The sequence below is a fragment of the Dasypus novemcinctus genome, chromosome 17 (genome assembly GCF_030445035.2).
Source record: "Dasypus novemcinctus isolate mDasNov1 chromosome 17, mDasNov1.1.hap2, whole genome shotgun sequence".
In the NCBI taxonomy this organism is placed as follows: Eukaryota; Metazoa; Chordata; class Mammalia; order Cingulata; family Dasypodidae; genus Dasypus; species Dasypus novemcinctus.
The window spans coordinates 85,225,167-85,239,685 of record NC_080689.1 but is presented as its reverse complement, the minus strand read 5'-3'; the positions used below and the strand labels follow the sequence as shown (position 1 = coordinate 85,239,685).

The 14,519-nt window shown below is 43.4% G+C and overlaps 1 long non-coding RNA gene across 2 annotated transcripts; it reads right to left on the bottom strand.

Annotated features, from left to right (window-relative positions):
• Positions 1–5,683: 5,683 nt before the first annotated feature.
• LOC131273874 (uncharacterized) lies at positions 5,684–13,819 on the bottom strand. 2 transcript variants are annotated; one of them, XR_009181042.2, is made up of 5 exons: positions 13,685–13,819; positions 9,678–9,779; positions 8,666–8,842; positions 8,439–8,536; positions 5,684–6,450 (listed from the first exon to the last, which is right to left on the bottom strand). It is a non-coding gene; the product is annotated as an uncharacterized lncRNA (long non-coding RNA). The 2 variants fall into 2 exon arrangements; XR_009181043.2 differs by having other exon boundaries at positions 8,807–8,842.
• Positions 13,820–14,519: the final 700 nt, after the last annotated feature.

Here is a 14,519-nt window from a genome sequence, read left to right as displayed (position 1 = left end):
CACCTCTCCTCTCTTCCAAGGCTCTCCCTAAGTCAGCTGATGTGCTCCTCCAAACTCAATAAAAGGGGAGGACCAGAAAATTGAACCTTCACCCCTTGGGCCCCTCTGCACCTCCCACCTAAACCCTCCCACTCTTGGAGTTAGTCCAGGACCAAAGGGTTAGGGCAATGCCAGATTTCCAGGAGTCTCCCAGAAACAGGCCCGGGAGAATGTGGACTTGGGGTACGTAGGCCTGTGAAATGTGGGTTGAAGGGGATTCAGGGAACACAGGCTTGGGGCTCATGCATTTGGGGAACACAGGGCTTGGAAATGCTGCTGCACAAACGGCACTTCTCAGGGAGTGATGTGGCCCTAGTCATGGGGGGAGGAAGGGATTTACCTTCCCACAGCTTCTGAGTTCAGTGTTAGAAACCCACAGCTTTACCTTGAGGAAGCACTAATTTTGTTGCAGTCTCTCCAGATCAATGTCCAGACATCTCCTGCTTTGTAGGTTCTGGAAACAGCCCACTCCAGCAGGATTCCATCACCACTCAGCCGGTCCTTTGCAGGAGAGATGATGATGGTGCACTTACTCCAATGCCATCTTGCCCCACCACTCCAGTGCTTCTTTTCAATAGCCACAGCCACATCTCTTGGGATCATATATAAATATTAAATGTTCATGTATTGTATGTATATACATATGCTTAAGGATGTAAAAGTGGATTATTCTCACTGTAGCCTTTATCAGCTGCCAAAGTACATTTATACATGCCTTTATTTTTTACAGGGTCTTCATGATTTATGATAAATTGTTTTTGCTCCTCCAAAATTCCCTAGTCTTAATTTTATTACTCATGTCACTCATCCCACCATTAACCCATGGGAATGCTGTTTCAGTACATAGACTTATGCTCCTTCCAGTGCCTCCTGCAGAAGGTGAGCTTGTGCATTGAGCTAACAACAAGATGATGCAACAAAAGAGACACAAAGAGGAAAGACAATGAGAGGCACAACAAACCAGAGAGCTGGGGTGGCTCAGGTGATTGAGCACCTCTCTTCCACGTGGGAGGTCCCAGCTAGTGCCTCCTAAACAGACACAGAAAGCACACAGCAAATGGACACAGAGAGCAGACAGCGACTGCAAATAAGGAGTTACAGGGAGATAAATAAATAAAATAAATTATTAAAAAAACTTGCATATGCTAAAGTTAGGTTGAATGCAAGTTAGTTACAGTTTTTAAAGATGCAGTCTTGATGTACATATATAATTTAGCTACTGTTTTGTATTTATTGGTTCATTTGAACCCTTTTTTCCTATGAAAGTTCTTATCAATGGAGAGAGACAAGTACATAAATATTTCAAACATGAATAACTCTTTGATGATGGTGACCTAGCAGTTGCTGTACAAAATATGTTAGTTGTGCTACATCATAAACAGATGTTTAGACACTTAAGAACTGTGACAGTTTTACATGGTAAGTAGTGACTGATATGACTATACATAACATATACATTCATATAATAGAAATAACTGATTTAATATAACTCTCAGATGCACTGAATTTCATTGTAATACAACTGTAGATTTTTCATTGGTGTATCAAAATTAACCTTGTGAGATTGGGAGCAAAATAATAGGACTGATCCTGATGGAGAAATGTCACACAATTATACCAAAGGCCTTATGTCTAACTTTGGTTGGTCTGATTTCCAGTTGATCTAAATTAGTCGTAAAAACATGTGAAGTGAAGTAAAATGGCCACTTGCATTGGGCATTGCCAGAAGCATCCCTTTCTAAGAAAGGACTTCCCAGAAGACAGCATTAGTTTACCTGCAGGGGCTTTCTGAGAAAATGAAACAATGTAAGGCATCCTGCAGAATAGCAGATAAGCAACACCTGGTAATAGTCCTGTTTCAGTCCAGTAGAGAGAGCTCATCAGGATGCACAAGCATACCATAATAATCAATGTATATCTGCTCCCTACTCTGTAGAGACCCCATATGCATATGTATATATTTGCATATCAGCTCCCCACCCCACCCAAACCCCTTTTCCACATTCTGTTTGGATGCTGCCTGATTAATGACTCAAACTAATGTATTTATAGATATCCTGTTAATATTTTAACAAGTGTTAGAACCTCCTTTTTCTCTAAGTGTGGTGTGGCCACCCTCTAAAGGCGGGAAGTTTGGGTTCCCCCAAAGTTTGGTTCAGATGTAGAGACTGATGATGCCACACACATCAAGAGGATATTAAAACATTTATTAATCACTAAAGTCTGGAGGGAGAGAGAGAGTCCTCAAGGAGGTCTGCAATGGCTTCAGATCCAAAAAGGGGACAAATTTGGGGTTTTGTTGTCAGAGGGTGGGGCCGAGCGAGGGCACCCACCTATGTGCAGGTTTGCCGGTGCCTGTGGAAGAAGCACCCAGGTCTCTTACTAGGTTGTCCAGATATGGGACAAAAGGGGGGAGAAAAGGGAGATGTAGAACATCCAAATTAGGGTCATACTCCTCCTCACATAAGGGAATGATAGCCCCCCTGGCTGACCACCGCCAAAGGGCCTCTTCCCACTCAGAGCAGTTCCTCTGCAAGGAAAGAAGGTTTTCCCATTTCAACTTGGTCTTATTCCTTCCATATACTTTTGCCTACTGTAATATTAATATTTATGGGGCCACTGATCAATATTTTAGTGTGTGCCTGCATCTCTTTGTCTATAGGGAATGGAAACAAACATGGTTTTAGATCTCAGATACAGATCTCTGAATCCAACTATGACACATTCTCATCCTTTATATGCTAGGACATGAATTTAAATTGCCTTTGCCTTACCTTTTGAAATGGGGATGGTAGATCCCTGTGCCCCATAACTATATATATAACTTTAGTTGAATTTCATGTAATTTAATGAACACCTTTTTATGATCTTTGGTGTACACTTTCATTTAAACTGTGAGAAGTGTGAGTACCCAACATGTACCAGGTATTTTGTCAGATAGTTTATGTACTTCATCTCTTCATCCTCACAGTGACTTCACAAAGCTAATTTTATTCCAGTTTCCTGGATGGCAAAGCAGAGGCTGTTAGTAGGACCTGCAGAAAATGGGAGCTGGGACAGCAAAGAATCTGGTGTTGTTCGGTACATTTAGGAGATGCAGAGCTGAGTCAGGTGGGACTGGAGGAGGCTGGGGAGGAGGCTGGGGAGGAAGCGTGGGAGGAAGCGTGAGGCAGTGCTGAAAGGCCTTGCCAAGGGTCTGACTGCTGAAGGCCAGGTGCAGCCCTCTGAGCTAGATTTTGTCTTCTCCTTTAGATCCATCAGGGTGCAATAAACTCAGTGGACGCTTGATCCCGTCAGAACAGAACTGAATTTCTCAAGCCTGTGGGGCATTCTTTTTCACACAGAGTCAGAAATTTCTGAATTCCAAGGGAAAACTTATTTCAGCAATTACCAGCTGAGGTCTTGATAGTAAAGGAATTCTGAGGTGTGTCCTTCCTTTGCTGACTGCTGTGCCATTTGAACATCCAGGCAGCCACTCTGTGTGGACCTCATGCTCACCTTGAATTAGGGGTGTGTCTAGACCCTTGTCCCTGACAGTCTGGCACGTGGTCCATGTGTGACACACAGCTGCAGAACTGACATGCTGTTCAGCTTGGGGAGATGCAGCAGCCTATCAGTTGTCTAAGAAACATGGGATGATTACTGGGTCCACAGTCAGAAGGACCCTCTCACTGTGGCCATTCTCAAAGGAATGGATGTGGGAAAGGTGGACATGTTTACAAGTCAGTCCCTAAGTTTCAGTTTGAAATTTTTGTAGAACCCAGAAACTCAGGCTCTTATGACTAGTCCAATGCATTCCTGTCCTTATAAACCAACTGTGTGTGTGTGTGTAGGGGGGTGGGGGGGGGGGTTGATTAAATTACTTCAGTTAAGGACCTTTTGTTGGATTTTGTGACCCAGGGTGTCTTAAACCTTTATACATTGAGGAATAAAAAGCCTCAGACACAGAAAAAGCTGCAGAGACAGAGGAACTGAGAAGCTGAGGGTAAAGGCTCTGGGAGCCAGAAGCAGAGAGGAAGCCAATTTAGCCAGAAGCTGAAAGTAGTGAGGCTGGAGGAGAGGGGGGGAGACAAGTGGACCCCCTCCTGTCCTTGAATGCCCCTGCAGCCAGGGGGGAAAGTGTGTATAATGGCTTGATCTAGACACTTTCACAGCCTCAAACTGTCAGCTCATGAGTTTATAAATCCCTATTGTGAAAGCCAACTCATTTCTGGTATATATATTTTTGGCAGCATTTAGCAAACTAAAACATAGGTCTTCATACCAAATGGAAGAGGTGGAGGAGGAGGTGGAGCTGCAGTTCCAGGTGGAGGTGGAGCTGCAGGTTCAGATGAAGCTGCAGGCCCAGGTGGAGGTGGACCTGCAGGTTCAGGTGGAGCTGCAGGTCCAGGTAAATGCAGAGGCCGCTGAGGTCTCCAGGGAGGAGGGGGTGGCCCATATCTCAGCATTGGTGATGGATGGCCTCTCATATGGCAGTCCATGAAGGGTGGTCCTGAGAAAGGAGGGGGAGCTCTTGCAGCCATACCGCCCTGCAGACAGAAGTTAAGTTGCCATATGACAGACCAAACCATAGCACCACAAGGGTGAAACCTGAGAAAGCAGGCGTCAAGGCCTGGCACCTTCCCACCCACCAGGTTTCAGAAGATGAGCAGCAAGGCTAGAAAACTCCCCCCACTCATTCCTGACAGCTTAGGTGGTGCCACAGGGGAACTGCTGTCCACGTACATGTCACTGCCCATGCCCTCAAGGTGAAGAAAGCCCAGGTGGGGGCTGTTCTGGGGATTAACTGGGAATTCCAAAGAAAGAGCCAATTCCAGACAGCAAGGCATCCTTTTCCAGGACCCCCTCCAAACCCCCTTCACTCCACCACAGAAGTGTGCTCTTTGCAAGTTGAGAGCATTCAGAATGAGAGGGAATGAACACTCCCTGCTCTGCAGAGGCAGTGATGCCTGCTTTCAGAGCCTTCCACTGGGCTTTCCTCTCTCATCTCTGCTTCTCACCACTGCACACTAATTGTGACCATCTGTTCTCAGAGGAACAAGGTCAGGGCTTCTTAACCTGATTTCAGGGGGCCCATGAACTTGAATTTATTTTGAATAATCTTAAAATTTAATTTGAAAACATGCCAATGTTGAGTGTCATAAAACTATCTCCACTATGTTCTAAGAAGGGGTCTGTGGCTTTCACCTGACTGGCAAAGCAGCCCATGGAACAAAAGGTTAAGAACCCCTGAACTAGATCATTTGCCAAAAGCCACACAGCTGTGAGAGACAGGGTTGGGTTCAAAACCAACTCCACCTGCCAGCTCCCCTTCCCCCTGCCCCACTGTTCCCCTCTGCTTCCCTGACAGGTCTTCCACTCTCTGGAAATGCTGCCTGTGGACTCCAAGATCTCTGGAGAGATGGTGCTCCCAGAGCCCTGCAGGGGAACTTGAAAAGGAGCTTCTGACAGAAACAATTAGTCTCAGGTACAATATTTATTTTAATTCATAAGTGATACTATTTTTTGAGTATACTATGAGATGCAGATTAATTTTGTCCTATGGAAAAATAAGTTAGGAATTCTAAATAGCAGAAGTTAAATAAATGCATTTTTATTTCAAGGTGGAAAAGTGCCATGACATATGATCAGAGGACTTACCTGTTACAGCACCTGCACAAGTCACAAGAGAACATGTTGATGTGAACAAAATTCAAGCTAAGACTTTGACTGGGAATTAGCACTGTAAGTAATGACTTTCACTCTTCAGTGTTTCACTCTAGTATAGCTTTTTGTTACCAATACATAATTTCTGATAATTCAAAATATTTTTACCTATTGTACAAATGGAGGGATTCTTCAACAGCACATTTCCCAACAGAGTTAGGATGAGGTGAATTATACTATTTGCAAGGAATCCACTCTGACTAGGTGAATTCACAGTTGAATGAGGCAGGGTCAGCTTTTCACATTTTCAGGTTACCTAGATTATACTTAACCCCAAACAGGAAAGGGGTAAAACAGCAGTAGCAGCCGCCAAAACCACATCAGGAAACCAGCAGTCTTCCCAGATAAAGGAAATGGGTGGAATCAACTGTGTCCTGAGATTCACAGCAGTGGAGTTGAGCATTGTCCTCATAATACAGCAAAGTCCTTCAGCCCTCCCTGGCCTGTAAGCACTTAAGGCTCTGGAAGCCCCCAAAGGTGAGAAGCTTGGCCAGGAGAAGCCATGCTTGTTGCTTGTGACAATTGATGAGACAGTCAAGATATCACAGAAGAGGAGGTGAGGCCAGGAGTATTACAAAAAGTAATAAAAGTTTCTTGAGACAGTTACCATTGAAAATCCCACAGCAGTTGCCCTGCCCTCCTCCATGGCCTCCGTAGGGAGTGGTCTTCCTGAGCTGATGTTTCTCCTGGGTGCTGGGCCAGGTCCTGGGTTGGAGAAAGCAGGAGGCTGGGCTGAGGTTGACTTCAACTTGCATATTTTGTGCAAAAGCCTGATTGTCCTCCACCCCTTCCTCCACCATCTTAGATTCTTTAACGCACTCAGATCTCTTGACAGAGGCATGGGTTCCCAGTGGACCCCTGAGGAATGGAAGGTCTGCCCTTAACCCTTGAGGAAGACATTACAAAGTTCTGCTGGCAGAGCCAGGTGTTTCCTAATAAGTCAACCACCTGAGGACAGGTCAGGGCTCCACTCCATCTAAAACTCAACAGTGAGACAGGGGTCTCCCATACACATAGGGAAATGGCTCATGGTTTATGCACAGAAACAAGTAGAATACACAGACTCATAGGGTCAGAATCTAGAATACAGGTAACCAGGGGACTGAGTGGGGAGAAGGAATGGGAAGTTAAGACATAACAGGTACAGAGCTCCTATTTGGAATGACGGATGGTGGTGATGGTAGCACAATACTGTGAACATAATTAACAGCACTGAAATATGTAGCTGCATGTGGTTAAAAAGAGAAAATGTTATGTTTTATGTATGTAACCCTAAGTTCAACAATGGACTATAGTTAATAGTACAATTGGAAACATGTGCTGTCATCACTTGCAAGAAATGCTCCACACCAATGCTCAGTGTTGGTGGCAGGGTAGTATATGGGAATCTTGTATTTCTGCATGATCCGTAAACCTACAACTTCTGTAATAAAAATAAAATAAAATAAGAAAAGCTTGGATAGGAAGAATATCCTAGGTATGAATACTGGTCCTGTCCTTTCAGTTTATATATAATCTGACTTCTGTAGCTGATCAGCTGTTATATATTTATGGAGAGAAAAATACTTGCAGACAATATTATAATGAGAAAAGGAAAGATTATGGTAAACATTTAGAGTTACATTTATAACATCAGAGGATTCAAATTATATAGGAATTTAATTTATGACTGGAATCCTATACTTCACAATTAAAAACTAAAACAAGCCAAAAGGAGAAAGTGAACACCAACAGTAAGTGTCTGTTTGTAGACTTAAAGCAGTCCTGCAGCAGACTATCCACAAAAAACTAGCACGGACATTTCTTTTATAGTCAAGGATGTATTAGCCCACATTCTAAAATGTTCATGTTATTTTTCTCAAAAAAAAAAGTAAAATACACCCTTCAAACTGCTCACTGCAAGGTGGGAGGTGGGTCCTGACCCATTTCCCTTCTAGTTGCATCTCCAGTTGAGAACTGAGCCTGTGTGTGGGGGGGGCGTGGCAGAGGGTGGTTCAACCTTAGTGGGGGGAGCAAGCCCCACCATTCCCAGGGGATGGGACAAAAGCCATTCAGGATGGGGCAGGAGGACAGGAGGACAGGAGTGGTCACCCTGGGGACCCTGTTCTCTCCTAAGTGCCTGGGGTGGTTTCCAGGCAGCACAATGGCCTCCTACCTCATGTGGATTTTGCTGCAGAAATTAAAGGACTGCTCTTTTCCCAGTGCTCCTGTTGTAGAAGTTGAGAAAGGTTCAATTACTTGCGTATAGAAAGGCCAGGACTCAGGAATGATTTTGAGAATGAAAAATGATTTATTGATTACCGTCTGGGATTGGGAGGTTTCTGTTTCAAACCCGAGCCCCGAACAAGAATTTTGAGTTCCTTTTATACAGAGAGGAAGGGCCAAATTGTTCTTTTGTTTCAGTGCTCAATAGGTTTGAATTAGCATATATCTTCTATTCCTAGGTAAGCTTTTAGCATGGACTTCATACATTCTAGATAAGCTTTTAGCATTTTAGGTTTGCATTTTCCCTGAATATTTAAAGTTTATAGACTTTGCATTGCTAAACTGTTTCCTGGGAGTGGAGTCATTGCCATGGTCACAAAGGGCAGGAGTGCAGCCTCTTACCGTCCCACATCCACAAGTCACAGACAGCTTAGGTTATCTTACAAAGGGATGGTCAGCCTCCCACCCATAGCCCACATCACTCCTACCTCTCCACGGAGGGCTCTGCCTGTCACATCTTCCCAGCATTGGTTGCTGCATCCTGCATCCCTCTTGCTCTTCCCTTTTTTGGGTTTCAACCAGTAATCTTGAATATAAAGAAAGATTAGACAGGAAGATACAGAAAGTCAAGTCCTTTCCTAGATACCAAACAGTTTAGCCTTAAAAAAACCTTGAAAATATCCTGGAAAATAAAAAGTCCATCTAAATCCTGTACCTCTGACTCAAATCATGAGTCTCCCTGGTCTGCTCCAACAGCTCTCATTCTGGTGCACGAGCTCTAAGTTATGGGGAGATCACACTCACACGTAGTTATGGCAGATTGTGCACAAGAGTAAGGAAAGAAAGAAATGCTCACCCAGGCATCGTGAGCCTTCTTCTCATGCAGGATGATCTGGAAAAGACAACACATCAACAAGCACTTGTTTAGGGATTCTGAGCCCTTTATAACCACCTGCATTAGGTGCAGGGAATTCTGCGACTGATGGGCTGATGGGCAGATGAGGCTACCTGGTGTCTGAACAACTTAGTGCCCTGCCTGCTGTAGCTTTTGTTCCATTTCTTCCATTCTTTGCCTATGAATTAGTTGTTTCATCAGTTCAAGCACAATAGTGAATATCGGTATAAATAATCTACACACCTTCCCATTACCCTAATAGCCCTATCCCAGTGGACTTTATCCCTGTATAAAAACACCTTTCCCAATTACAATAAGATCAGGGATTTCCACCTCACTTCCTTGTCTAACATTTCATGCCTGGATTCTGAGTTGATTGGTTGTAATGCCCTCAGCTGCTCTCAATCTGTCCCTGGGTGATTCTGCTGTTAGGATCTTCGGTCCTAAAACTCTTCTCTTCCTTTCCATATGTCCTTAGGATATTTCCCAATGCTTAACAATGGCACAATCATTTTTATGGGTTGTGATTCATCTGATATCAGTTGCTTTCCTAAGGAATTAGGATAATTTATACCACTCCCCTCCCCACCAAATATTTTCATGAACCAGTTTATCAACTGTTGGGCCAGCATTGGGAGCAGGAAATGTTAACTAAACTTTTTTTTAAATTTGTAAACTTAAAATTTTTAATGAGATTTTTCAGTATACATGCCTTCTGCCCATTTATTTTTGTTACAATGCTAACCAGGTCTAAACAATGCAGAAAAGATTAAAAACCCTAAAAAGCCCACAGGATATCCATGAGCCACTGGTGCTCAGTTGCTGAACTCACACGTATTGCTGTGCTTCCTCTACAGCCAAATTTGCTGTGTCCTCTGCAGCTCACAGCTGCCTCTCCCATTCCTGCTGCTCATGCTCTTTGGGTCCCAGCTTTCTGACATGGGGAAGAAATATATAACATTTGCCAGTTTCCCAGGTGAAATTCTGCTTTCTTTCCCTGCCAGCAGTCTAAGGTCTAGATTCAAATGTCCCCTCCCTTCTTCAGCATGAACCCATGAATATACAAACACAATCAGGGGGAAGAATCCAAACCTTCTGTTGAGAGAAAATGAAAACTCAGTCTTGGGCCCCTGGCTAGTTGCCTACATCTTTGAGCTTCACATCCTCGTTCTGCACTCCTATTCATTAATACAGAGAATGAAAAAGACCTAAAAGGCCCATAAGAGCCACACCCTTTGCCTGCCTGGGGCAAGTCTCTTGGGTGAAAGCCTGTTTTATTTCAATGTAGAGAACCAGGGCTGACCACCTCTTCAGAAGCTGACACAGGAGGGTGACTCAGGTGGCTCCTCTGATTTCTCCTGGGAAGAGCTGGTTCTCAGTCCAAGGCTCAGGGCACCCCAGACACAGCTGCTGGAGGAGTGTGCAGTTAACCCCTGGGAGGTCCACAGCTCAGACATGGGGCTCCTGCCGCCTTCCCCAAGGGTTCATAGTCGAGGGGGAAAGGAGATCTCCTGAGTTAAAATGTGCTCTGGATTCAAAGGTATTCAGCCCAGGTTGAATTAACTTGAATGTAAAAGTGTGGAAATGGACAGAGTTAATGGTAACACATTACAGTGAGTAGCAGCTGGTTTATAAATGGGATTGTGGTTGAAAAGGCTAGTCTAGGGATGTACATAGCAACTGAAAGAAAGAGAATAATCTAGGGACTGAATAACAGTGAACCCAGAGATGGATGAGAATTGTGTTTAATAGTAAAAATGCAAGAATGTGCTTCTCTTGAACTGAAATGAATATATGTTACTATTGCAGGGTGGTGGAAATGTGGAGAAGTCTAGGAAAAATACAACTGGTGTGACCTATGGACAGTGCTTAACAGCAATACTGTAATATTCTTGCATCAATGCCAAAGATGTACTGTGTTGATACTGTGGGACAGGGTAATGGAAAAAGTATGCCAAACGTGTGCTATGGACCATGGTTGTTGGTAATAGTCTGATGATATCTCACAATCTGTAACAAATGTTCCACCACAGTGTGGTGTGCTGGTGAAAGGGTGTTGTGTGGGAATTCTACCCATGTGCATGATTGCTTTATAAGTTCATAACTTCTGTAATAAAATTATATATATTTTTAAAAAGCTAAATAAAGAGCTCTGTGAATCAGGGACAGTTACACCCTGGAGAGAAAGCAAGGCTTATGCATTCATTTCCCAGGCATGAATGCTACCCAGGCAATGCTCCAGCAAATGTTCTCTGCAGGGGCTACAAGGTAATGTGGACCGTGTGAAGTTGGAAGGTACAGAGGGGCTAAAGGGGCTCACAGGGTCATGCCTGTAAGGTACCAGTGAGGACAGAGCAATCCCTGCTGGGGCTTGGGAAGGGATGGCACAGTGCCTGAGTCTTGAGGGGAGATCAGGGAGAGTTTGCTTCTGGCCATGGATCAGTGGATCTGAAGCCCCTGCTCTCCCCCCTCCTAGAACAACAAGAATCATGAAGTGTGAAGTATGCAAGTGAGTGCACCACAGAACTAAGAAGGCAACAAAGAATCATGAAGGCAAGACCCAGGCAGAGAAAGAAACCCAGGAATAAGGTCAGCCTGACACTTGGAGCTCTGTCCCCTTGGCTTACTGGTGAATTCAAGAAGACACAACCAAGATCAGCAGTTTCTACGTGTGTGTGTGCTATGAGGAAGAAGGGTGGAGCACAGGGTCTGCCACTGAGGTCACACCTAATAAAACCCCTGGCTGTTTGGGGGCCTGAAAGCTACATGTGGAGTCATGGTAGGCAGGAAATCCATTGGCTGTTGTAGGGTTAAACCTTTGTGAATGATCTCCATTGACACAATTAAGAGGCTCTAGGACTGCTAGTGTGCCATATCAGCTACAAGAAATAAACTCCACTCTTTTCTTGAGTAAGATAATACCTTCCTAGGCTTCTGCTTCACTGGATTTTTAACTCAGTGTCTGGCACTCAGTAAAAAATGACCAGACAATGGACAGGACAAGGCACTGTGATATGACAGAAAGTAAAATACAATAGAAGCCTGCCTACTCAGAGGGATCCAGATAAAAAAGTCATCACACAAACTTTAATTGTCTCTATGTTTGAGAAATTACAAATCAAGATTATGAATTCTGTCAGGGAATGAAAAATGAAGTAACTGGAATTAAGAACTCAATGGAGGGTTTTAGCATCAGAATTGACCACACTGGAGGCAGATATAGGATCCTGGAAGGTTGGTCCTGTGCTTGGTGTCTGATTTGGACCACACATATTCAGAGGTTACTTTAGATATAAAACTATGAGTTGCCAGATTCTTATCTGCCAATTTGTGCACCATCTTTCTCCAGAAAAGTCTTGAGAAGAAAGATCGGAGTGGGAAGGAGGTTGTCGGGTGCAAAGAATGTAAGCAGACATTTTTGCTGTAGAGGAAACAGCAGATGCAAAGGCACAAAGGCTTCTGGTGACCTGAGGAAGTAGGGCAGATTGGCTGCAGTTCATTGCTCCTGGGAGGGAGTTTCAGGAGAAGTGCTGGGGTGGCACCTGAGACCAGCTGAGGGGGTGCAACCTGTGCCCAGCTGAGGAGCTGGGACTGACCGTGCAGTACAAGGAGCATTCTCCATAGACTGTATCAGGGAATGACACATTTAGGGGGAAGGATGGATTGAGGTTTGGAAGAAGTGAGAAGGACAGGAAATTGGACACAAAGCTCTTAGGAGAGTGGGGCAAGAAAGACAATGAGGTAAGGACACAGCGTTGGGAGAGAGTAGGGTAGCCACAGCACAGCAGATGAAATGGATGGTTGCTGGAGGAGCTGAATCCATTCCCTGAAGGAAAACAAGCATCCTTTAGGTAATTATTGGTGGCAGAGATTAGTTCCTAAAAACAAATACTGCAATGAGACATATGTTTATCAAGAAGGCCAGACATTAAGCACAAACCAAAAAATTTTTGGGTAGAGAAAAAAAGCAACTGCTTGATGAGCAGAGAAAGAGAGACAAAGTGAGTTGTCTGATTTTGGTGTTCAATGGCATCATGCAGTAGGGGCCTGAGCAATGATTAAATACTAAACTGCTGGGAGATGGCTATATGCCCAAGAGATACAAAGAATCTTAGTAGAGACAAACAGCAATGAAAACAGAAAGTCCAATTGCAAAGAAATTATTTTGTGGATTGAGAAGTCAAAATACACTATAAAGTTGTATATGGTAAAAGTTACCTAACTCCACAAATGCCACGTATATTTCCACAGCCTAATGAATTACCCAAGTATACTCTGCAAAGATGTCTTTGTATGTTTATAACTTCTACTGGCTCACCTCTGATGTTGTGGAATGTTTGTTCTGTATATTTGCCATCTACTAAATCTGAAACATATGGCTCCACTGATAGCTAAAAAGATTCTCTACAGGGTTTTGAAGGTTTTATGCTACTGCAACCAACTCACACCACTTGCTCAAGATTATGGAGAGCCAGGACAGCAAGGGGAAGGTAAATCCCAGTTAGGTAACTTGGTTACAGAGAAAGCAAGGTGAATTAGCTTGGTGGAGCACAGAAAGAGCAAGCATTCCTAAAAGGACAGAGGCAGCAGAGCAGCAGAAACTCATGGTACCTGAACGCCCTTCCTCAAAACAAATTAGAATGAGAATCCCTGATAACAGTTAGGATGGAAAGAAAAGTATAGATTATGGAATCAAAGGAAAAAGAAAGACAATTTTATAGTGTAAATATGGCAAATATATGGCATTGCTTTTCCTCAAAAATGACACAGTTATCTACCCTGGTCCACACATTCCTTCATAGAGCACTGATTGAAGCAGTGAACTCAGGAGTATCTTACATTTGCATGTCCATTTTTTTCTGGTTGTACAGTTCTTGGAGTTATTCTATTTTCATTCTCAGCACTTTGTTTTCCTCATCCAATGCATCTTTCTCAGACTGCAATAAATCACAGTCATCTTCCAGTTCTTTTATAGATTCTGTAAAGGATAGAACATTTGTGCACTGTGGGTGTGGATATGGACTTGTGAACTTGGTTGGGAGACTGAGGAGAGGGGCCTGAATCCAGAAAACAGGAATCCATTCTTTACCTTCCAACGTCAGAGCATTTCTACTAAGTGAGAATTTCTTCTCAAAAAGCAACCCAGCTTCCAGGGCACAATTATTGGGCATTGGGTTGCTCAGTTCACTTTGTAATGTTGATAATTCAGGATTTGCCTAAAAGTTGAAAAAGTGATATATGGCACCCAATGTATAAAACAGTCAAAAGCCAGATCATGGCAGCAGTTAGAAACAAAATTTTTACCAAGTCTTGATCCTTACTATTCTGACCTCCCTCCAATTCCAATGGAACTTGCATGCTTTGAATTACATCAATCAGGATTTTGTTCATTCCACTGAGTGTTTTATTGTTATTCCACAGAAAGCATATTCAGGGTGGTAATGTTACTTGTTAGTTTTACTTTTATTTTTAGGATGTAATCCAAGATAGAGGTGACATTTTTACTTGAAATTTATTTACTTTATCTGAGTTTTATTTTATTTGTTGACTTGTTCAACATAATTCTTTACTTCATTGATCTATACAAAAATGTGATAAGGGATTCAGAGTTAAAAATATAAATTACAGCGGTATTCATAGTTAGCCCCAAGTGGGTAAGCCCCAAAAAACAAAG